Source organism: Lynx rufus, unplaced genomic scaffold (genome assembly GCF_022079265.1).
Source record: "Lynx rufus isolate CCGP_SWC_20201006 ecotype Redwood Valley unplaced genomic scaffold, mLynRuf1.p SCAF_15, whole genome shotgun sequence".
NCBI classification, from domain to species: domain Eukaryota; kingdom Metazoa; phylum Chordata; class Mammalia; order Carnivora; family Felidae; genus Lynx; species Lynx rufus.
This window is the reverse complement of record NW_025814829.1, coordinates 17,467,842-17,476,131: the sequence shown is the minus strand read 5'-3', so window position 1 is coordinate 17,476,131 and position 8,290 is coordinate 17,467,842.

The following is an 8,290-nucleotide window of genomic DNA, read 5'->3' as shown; positions in this document are numbered from 1 at the left end:
TAAATGTTTACAATTTCATAATATTCAGTACTAACTTTGCCAATACAAAATTTCTCAAACTTAGCATTAAAAAAATCACATGGGTACCTTAAGAAACATAGACTCCTGAGGATTTGATTCAGTGGATCTATTAGGGGCCCAGTATTCTGTATTACAGCAAACACCCAGGCCACACCTACACACACATTCTGAGGAGGCTGCTAATCAAATGGGTCAGGCCGAGTAAAATACATTAAATTTTTATTCAATATTTGCTACTGCAATATGCAAAAGTTCTATAAACACCACATGCGAAAACTGAAAATAAAGCAGCCTATTGATTGTTTTTCCAAAATTTGCTCTCAATTCAATGCACATTTTTCCATGATGAATAGAAATCAGAGGTAGTGAGAATACAATTAGAAGTAATGACTTTTCAGGATGAAGGGAAAAAATAATAAAGGCTGAAAAATGTCCTTCCCTTAATACCAATACCAATGCGTTATATTTTCACAATGCTTTATAGTTTTCAAGCACTTTCAAATATTATTTCATTTGATTCTCACAATTGAACAAAGTTAGGAATGGGATTTGGATTGCTCTTTCCACGCCACGTAGGTGAAAAAGTGAAGTAACAACAAAAATGTATTTCATGTCACCTCTTGGTTAGGGACTGAGCTCATCAAATGCTGCAGGGGACCTCTAGGGACATATGTATAGAAACAGAGATGTAAATTTTCTTTTTTTTCTTAGCAGGTAGAAAACTTTGAAAGTCAGTGGAAGTCAGTTAGAATTTAACCTCTTCAGAAAGGTACTGAAAACAGTAAAATAATCCACCCATTTATGAAGAGCTAAAAAGAATTAATGTTTTAACACAAAAGTAGTAACTAGAAGAGAAATTAATTTTGAAATCAGTTTTTATAATTAATACTTATGCTACTAAAGGAAAATTAGAAATTGATAAAAATATATTATTTTTCAAGAGTTGGTGATTTAGATACAGTGCTAATTATGCTTTATGGGTGTGTACATATTTTGAAACTATATAAGGTGACTTTGTGCCTCTGCCTATTTATTTTATTGCCAATGTTAATGACTTGTTCTAAAGTGTAATGGGGAAATAATTTGCATAAATTTAAATGATGAGGATTAAGATATACATAATAGAAGTGATAACTTAGAGATGACATTTATATTCTATAGGTTTTCAAATATAAAAGACAATTTTTCAATGTAATCATTTGATTTTGAATAAAACACAGATTTCATAGGCTCAAAATAGATCTAAAGGTAGAAGAATTTTAATACAAAATGACTCCCTACAATAGTATTTGTAAGACATAAATTTGAAATATAAAATTAAGTGAAGAATATTAGAATCCAATTATTGTACAGAATCTTAATAGATACAAGCTTTAAAAATTCTATTTGCATTAATATTTGAGCTCTTAGATAACAAATAAAAATCCTGGTACAATATTATGGCATTGGATATAAAGATAAATGTGCTTATATTAGTATTAATTAGTATTAAAATTCATAGAACAACCCTAAAATTTAATGTCCAGAGGTAACAATTTGAACTGTCATGAAAAGAGCTCTATTGATTTTCTTACACAATTTAAAACTACAGAGATAAAAAATAAGGCTCTGTAAAATCTTTGAAACCATAAATGTCATATGTGATCCAATTAAAGATAGCATACATTTCTGGATGATATTTACTATGCCCTCAGGGAATGTGTGAAGGGGTTAAATATGCCCCTTTTGCATAAAGTATGGCTTTATTAACCACACAGTCTTAAGATTCCAATTGCTGATTTAATAAAATAAAAATGCTTCTTGGACCTCTCAACCTCTCAGTCAGTTCACTTGGCTGAGTTCATTTACCTAATAAACAAGCTATGACTTGAATTGTAGAGCTGTGAATCCCAGTTCAGTGTGCTTTCCAGTACACTCCTACAGTTAACAGAGAGCTGGTTCTTCTATATTTAGAATAGTACAAGATGTTACTCAATTTCAGAACCATAAATCAGGATGTGTTTTCCAATACCACCCTCCCTATTCCTCTTGTTATGCTGCTATTCTAACTTGCAATAATGTTATTGTAATGGTAGTTATCACACAATACATCAATAAATTGTTAATGAATCATCTTTGCCTACTAAATTATTCTCTTTTTTGTGGTAATTTACGTTTTCTCCACCTTTGTACTCTCAGATTGTACTACCCTTTCTGGAATGTAATTGAAGATAGATAAATGTTTGTGGATTAATGAGTGAATAGAAGTACAATATATTTGGGAAAGGGATCACACACTTGACAATCCACATGATTTAATTACTGGGAAAACTGGACTGTCTGCTTACTAAAGACACCTGCCCAACCTCCATGACTTAATCACATGATCCAGACACCAGAATGCCCTTTCCTCTACTGCCTACACCAGTCATTGGTTGTCAAGATCAAATCAATAAAATCAATCTCAAATTATTTTTCTCTTATGAAGTCTCTTCTGAAGTTCTCTACAACTCGTTGTAACTTTAATTCTATGAATACCTAAAGTGATGGTAGGTATTTATCATGGAAGAACTTATTCATAGCCTTGCTTAGAATTAATGAATACAGTAAATGTCTGTGAGTTCTCCAGACATTCTCTCTCTCTCTCTCTGTCTCTCTCTCTCTCTCTCTCTCTCTCTCTCACACACACACACACACACACACACACACATACTCTATGGTTTTTTAAATGTGCTTACTAGCAATTGCCTTATTAATTTCCACATACTTTGCATATCTAGCATTTTACCTGGGCCAGCATTATCAGGTACTTACTAAATAATTATAATAAAATTATATTAAAAATTATAAAAGGAGTTTTGTATGAGGCTGTACACATTTTAAAATGTTTATGTTTACGGGGCGCCTGGGTGGCTCATTGGGTTGAGCATCCGACTTCGGCTCAGGTCATGATCTCGCGATCTGTGAGTTCAAGCCCCCTGTCAGGCTCAGAGCCTGGAGCCCGCTTTGGAGTCTGTGACTCCCTCTCTCTCTGCCCCTCCCCCTGCTCGCCCTCTGTCTCTCTCTCTCAAAATTAAATAAACATTAAAAAAAATAAAATAGATAAAATGTTTACATTTATTTAAAGAAAATAGTTTCTAATGCAAAATAAGTTTTAGAAATCTCTGAGAAAGACTATGTGGATTTTTTTCAAGGAAAAATAATTACTATCAATTACTTATGATTATATGGCTAAACATGATAATTCAATATACTTTATAAATAGCTACATAAACAACTATGGGGTTTTTAAGTTATTGGTGCTATATTTTACTATTTTTGTTATTTGTATATTTATAAACATTTGCCAAACCACTGTCCTCTTTCTATGCACTGCCTGCATTCTTTTAGTAGCTATTTAATCCCTCAACCTTTTGCTTGCAATCTCTACACACTTTCCAGTGACTAAACTGAAGTTATATATATATTTAAGATATGTTCACAATATCACACAATAAATTTTGGGTTCTTTTATGCCTCTATTTATAACATGAATGATTTGATTAAAATGACTTTAATTATAAAATACTTGTTTTGAGGAAATATGAAGACATTCCCTTTGTGATTTACACTCATTTTCCCTTATTTATTTATTTTTTCATATATTCATTCTTCAAAGCTTACCTTACAAAGTCCTTAACATTAGTCTATAGCTGGGCAAAAGCCGTCTAACACAAAGCCCATTTTATAATAACGTCTTGATATCACAAGTAATTACTGAATATTCCACTGAAGATGAGAAACAGAATGGTTGCCTGGGTACAGAACGATTGTAAGCATAGTGGTGGTTTAGCTTCGTGGTCGCAGGGATGACCGGAAGCTACGGCGGGCTGCCTCTGCCCAGCGTCAGGAGAGAGGAGTACAACAAATCTCGCCAGCCCGGGAAAAGACACAAATTCAAAATATGAAATACAGTTTCTACTGAATGCATATTTTGCACCATTGTGAAGTCATAAATTAAGGACTATGTGTATAACAGTGAACAAATTCAGGCAGAATTAAAGCATGAGTTGAATACTATGCAAAAGTGACTTTTAAACCATCTCCTTCATGGGATCTCATCTACTCTTGAGCACACAGGGACATCACAGCAACAATGATCACCCTTTTGTCACCAATTTTGCAATTTCCCCTCTTTACTGCATCATTGGCATACAAATACAGATGGGTTATATTCACTGCAGTTGTGGAATAAGGCAAGTCAAAACAAAGCTTTCTGTTCTCTCCAGATCCCCCTTCAGATAACTCACCATTTCTTTCCTTACCATTACAGCCAAACTCCTCAAAAAGCATTTTTTTTTGTACGAAACTCCTTGTTTCATTATTTCTACCATCTCTTGGACTAAAATCTAGTAAGATTTGCTTTTCCGTGCTCTATGACTACACTTCAACATTTTTCTTCAGAGTTACCGCTGACCCGGATGCTTCCAGCTCCTAGGTCATTTCACAGACCTTATCCACATGGCCTCTCTGGTGCACAAACCACTTTTTTCCCTGGGCTTTCAGGTCTCCTCTGTCTCTTGTTTTTTTTTCCCCACCACATGGCAATTCTTTTTATGTTCCCACCTCCTTTTATTGAATTTTAAGTGTTATCTTATTAGGGATGTGTCCTTAGACTTTTCTTTACCTAAGTTGTGAATGAACAATCTCTTGACGTTAAATACCATAAATGCCTTCAACTTCCAGAGTTCTAATTTCAAACACTGAAGTGAGCCTCAGACTTAGACATCTGATTTTCTACTTGTCATCTTCTCTTGGGTAAGTAATAAGAACTTTGATTTAATAAACTTATAAACAAATTTCTCATCTGCTCCTACCATAAAATGTATTTTACATACGTTCTCCTCTCATTTTCTTCCCTATTATAAGAAATGGCAATTATGGCCTTCAAGTGGGTCCAGCAAGCATACCATAAGAAAAGATGATAACTGGCTGTTCTCTCTCATACGCTTAGATTCAAATAACCTGAAACAGTTAACGAATTAAATCAAGCATTATGCAGGAAGGAGGATACCTTATAACCAAATGATGTTTATGCTAAGAAATTTATTTTAGCATTTTATAACCATGAATTACAATTCACCACATTAAGGGATTGAAACAGAAAAATTATGTGATCTTATCAATATAATAAGTATTTGAAAAGCTCAATGCTCATTTAGAAGAGAATGGAATTTAATTACTTAAGATTTTCTGCCAATCTCTACAGAATTGGGAAATATTGAAATTGGAAACAAGAAAGGTCACTATCACCATTTCTATTCATCATCATACTGGAGGATCTAGCTCACAAAATGAGTCTAGAAAAAGAGATAAAATAAGTAATGACTAGAAAGGAAGAAATAAATGTCATTTTCAGTTGAAATGGTTTTGTATGCAGAAAATAAAAAGGAAACTATAGGAAAATTATTAGAATAAGTGAATTTACTAAGTTTGTGGCTACATGTACAATATAAAATATATTTTAGTATCAAACAATTAGAAAATATCTTAAAAGTACAAATGTCATGTATAATAGTATAAAGATTACACATTATGTGTGAGTAAATATTTAAAATGATGTGCAAGAATCTAACAAAGAATGTATAATTATAACTCCATATGTTAGGGCTTATTTATAGTTTTTTTAATGAGCACATTGTCATATTGCCAGAAGGACAAAAATATAAAAGCATGAAAACATGTAAAAGCCAAAACTACAAGACTTAGAAGAATATATAAGGAGAGTTCCTGGGTGGCAGCTCAGTCAGTTAAGCATCCAACTCTTGACTTTGGCTCAGGTCATGGGACTTTGATCTCAGGGTTCATGGGATCAAGCCCCACATTGGGCTCTGTGCTGACAGGGCAGAGCCTGCTTGGGATTCTCTCTCTCCTCTCTCTCTTCCCCTCCCCTGCTCGCTCTCTCTCTCTCTCTCTCTCAACATAAATAAATAAACAAAAAAAGAATAAGAATATATAAAAGCATCTCATAGTGAACCTGGATAGGAAAAAGCTTTTTATATGTCACATCAAACGTACAAACAGCAAAAGACAAAAACACATATGCTGGACCTCACCCAAATTAGAAGCTTTCTTTTTCAAAAAAGAAGGTGAAAAGCAACTCAGAGGATGGGTGAGATTATTTTCAAAATGTATGTATATCAATAGAATATTTAAAAAAGGAAAAGAGTAACTTGATAAACAAAAGTTATCTGAAAAGCAACATTTAAAAGGTATTGCAGAGTTGCTCTTGCAATGGGTAGATAAGTGGTTTCTTAAGGCTGAGGCTTCTGGGGTTAGAGAAATGGGCAATGACTGCCAGGATTCATTTTGAGGTGATAAAAATGCTCACATGTTGGTTGTGATGATAGGTGGGTGTACAACTCTATGAAGATGCTAAAGACCATTGGATTGTATACTTGGATTGCTTGGATGAATAACGTGTTTTATGAGTTAAATCTCAATAGAGCTATTTGAAAAGTAAAACATATAAAATAATTTGAATTTTTGATGATTTTTGTGTGTATATATGCATTGTATTTATTTATGTATGTTAACTATTGGCATGAGGATACTTCATAACAAAACTCTATAGGCCGAGATTAAAAAAAAAATTATCCATCTTGCTCATATATCTCTTGTTTGGCTTGTGTGTGGGTGATAAACTTTAGGCTAGGTTCTGTTTCAAGTCTGTTCCTTATGATAGTGCATCTTCTTGAAGAAGTGGCGTACCCAGACTTTATTCTCATGCCAAGAGCAGAAACACAAAGGAGAAAGCTCATCTAACAAACTTGTTTGTGTCATGTTTGCTAATATCCCAGGAGATAAAGCAAGTTACATGAGTGGTCTCAAATCAAGAGGTGGGAAGTAAATCTAGTTCCTAGTGGACAGAACACAGATCACATCATGTGGTATAATAATGGAAACAAGAGGTAAAGTAGGACAATACTACCAATACTAACTATTGCAATTAATCTCTCTCTCTCTCTCTCTCTCTCTCTCTCTCTCTCTCACACACACACACACACACACACACACACACCATTTTAAAAAGTAAAGCAAATAACAAACATCAAAGACATAATAATGCTTATTTATTTATTTATTTATTTTAATGTTTATTTATTTTTGAGAGAGAGAGATAGAGAGCAAGCAGGGGAGGAGCAGAGAGAGGGAGAGAGACAGAATCCCAAGCAGGCTCCATACTGTCAGCGTCAAGCCCGATGCAGGGCTCGAACTCACAACTGTGAGATAATGACCTGAGCCCAAATCAAGAGTCAGATGCGTAACTGACTGAGCTACCCAGGCACCCCAGAAATAATAATATTTAAAAGACTGAAAGAGAGTTTGGGGCTTTTAAAGATGTAGCCTCATAAATTCTTTAGTAATGGTGATAAACACAGTACTTTCTTTACACAGCTATCAGCAGACACAAATAAAAATGACTTTCAGTTGCCATACGTAACCACCTCTCTGGACTATTTTCATTAAGTGTACCAATTAGTTATTTGCTTATTGTCAGAAGGACAAAATTATCTCCACTTTTTTTTTTGGAAGGCTATGATAATTGCTACTCTCTTCTGTTTGCTTTTCTTTTTCTCAATTACAAAATATATCTTCATTACTACTGTTCCAAAGATTTTATATTAATAAATAATACTTGGCAAAAAAAGCCTAAAAACTGTTAATGAATTAAGTCAGTAGACATGTATAAATGCATATATGTAAATGTACTACTTAGCAAACTTCTGAGATCATTCTAACATTAACATATATATATTTTTAAGTTTATTTATTTTGAGGAGGGGCAGGGGAAGAGAGAGAAGAATGAAGAGACAGAGAATCCAAGCAGGCTCCATGCTGTCAGTGCAGAGCCCAATGTGGGGCTCTGTCATGATGTGAGCTTAAATCAAGAGTCAGACACTTAACGGACTGAGCCACCCAGACGTCCCAACATATAATTTTAATTAGTTTTAACTATCTAGTAATTACATGACCATTTGAAATATTGCACTTATATTGTTGTATGGCAAATTTTACTATGTATCAGCTTATTTACACTTAACTCTCTTTGAATCCAGCAGTTTATTACAACTAGTTGTACAAAAAACATTATTACCTGCTGGGTATGAGTCTATGAACTGTGTTTCCAATACCTTAAAAACTATTTCTGGGCAGTTTGCTTTATTATCACAAGTAAAACCATATTTTATTGTAAGCTAGTATTGAAGGAAGGTACTATTTCGCATATTATCCAAAATCACTCTCACAG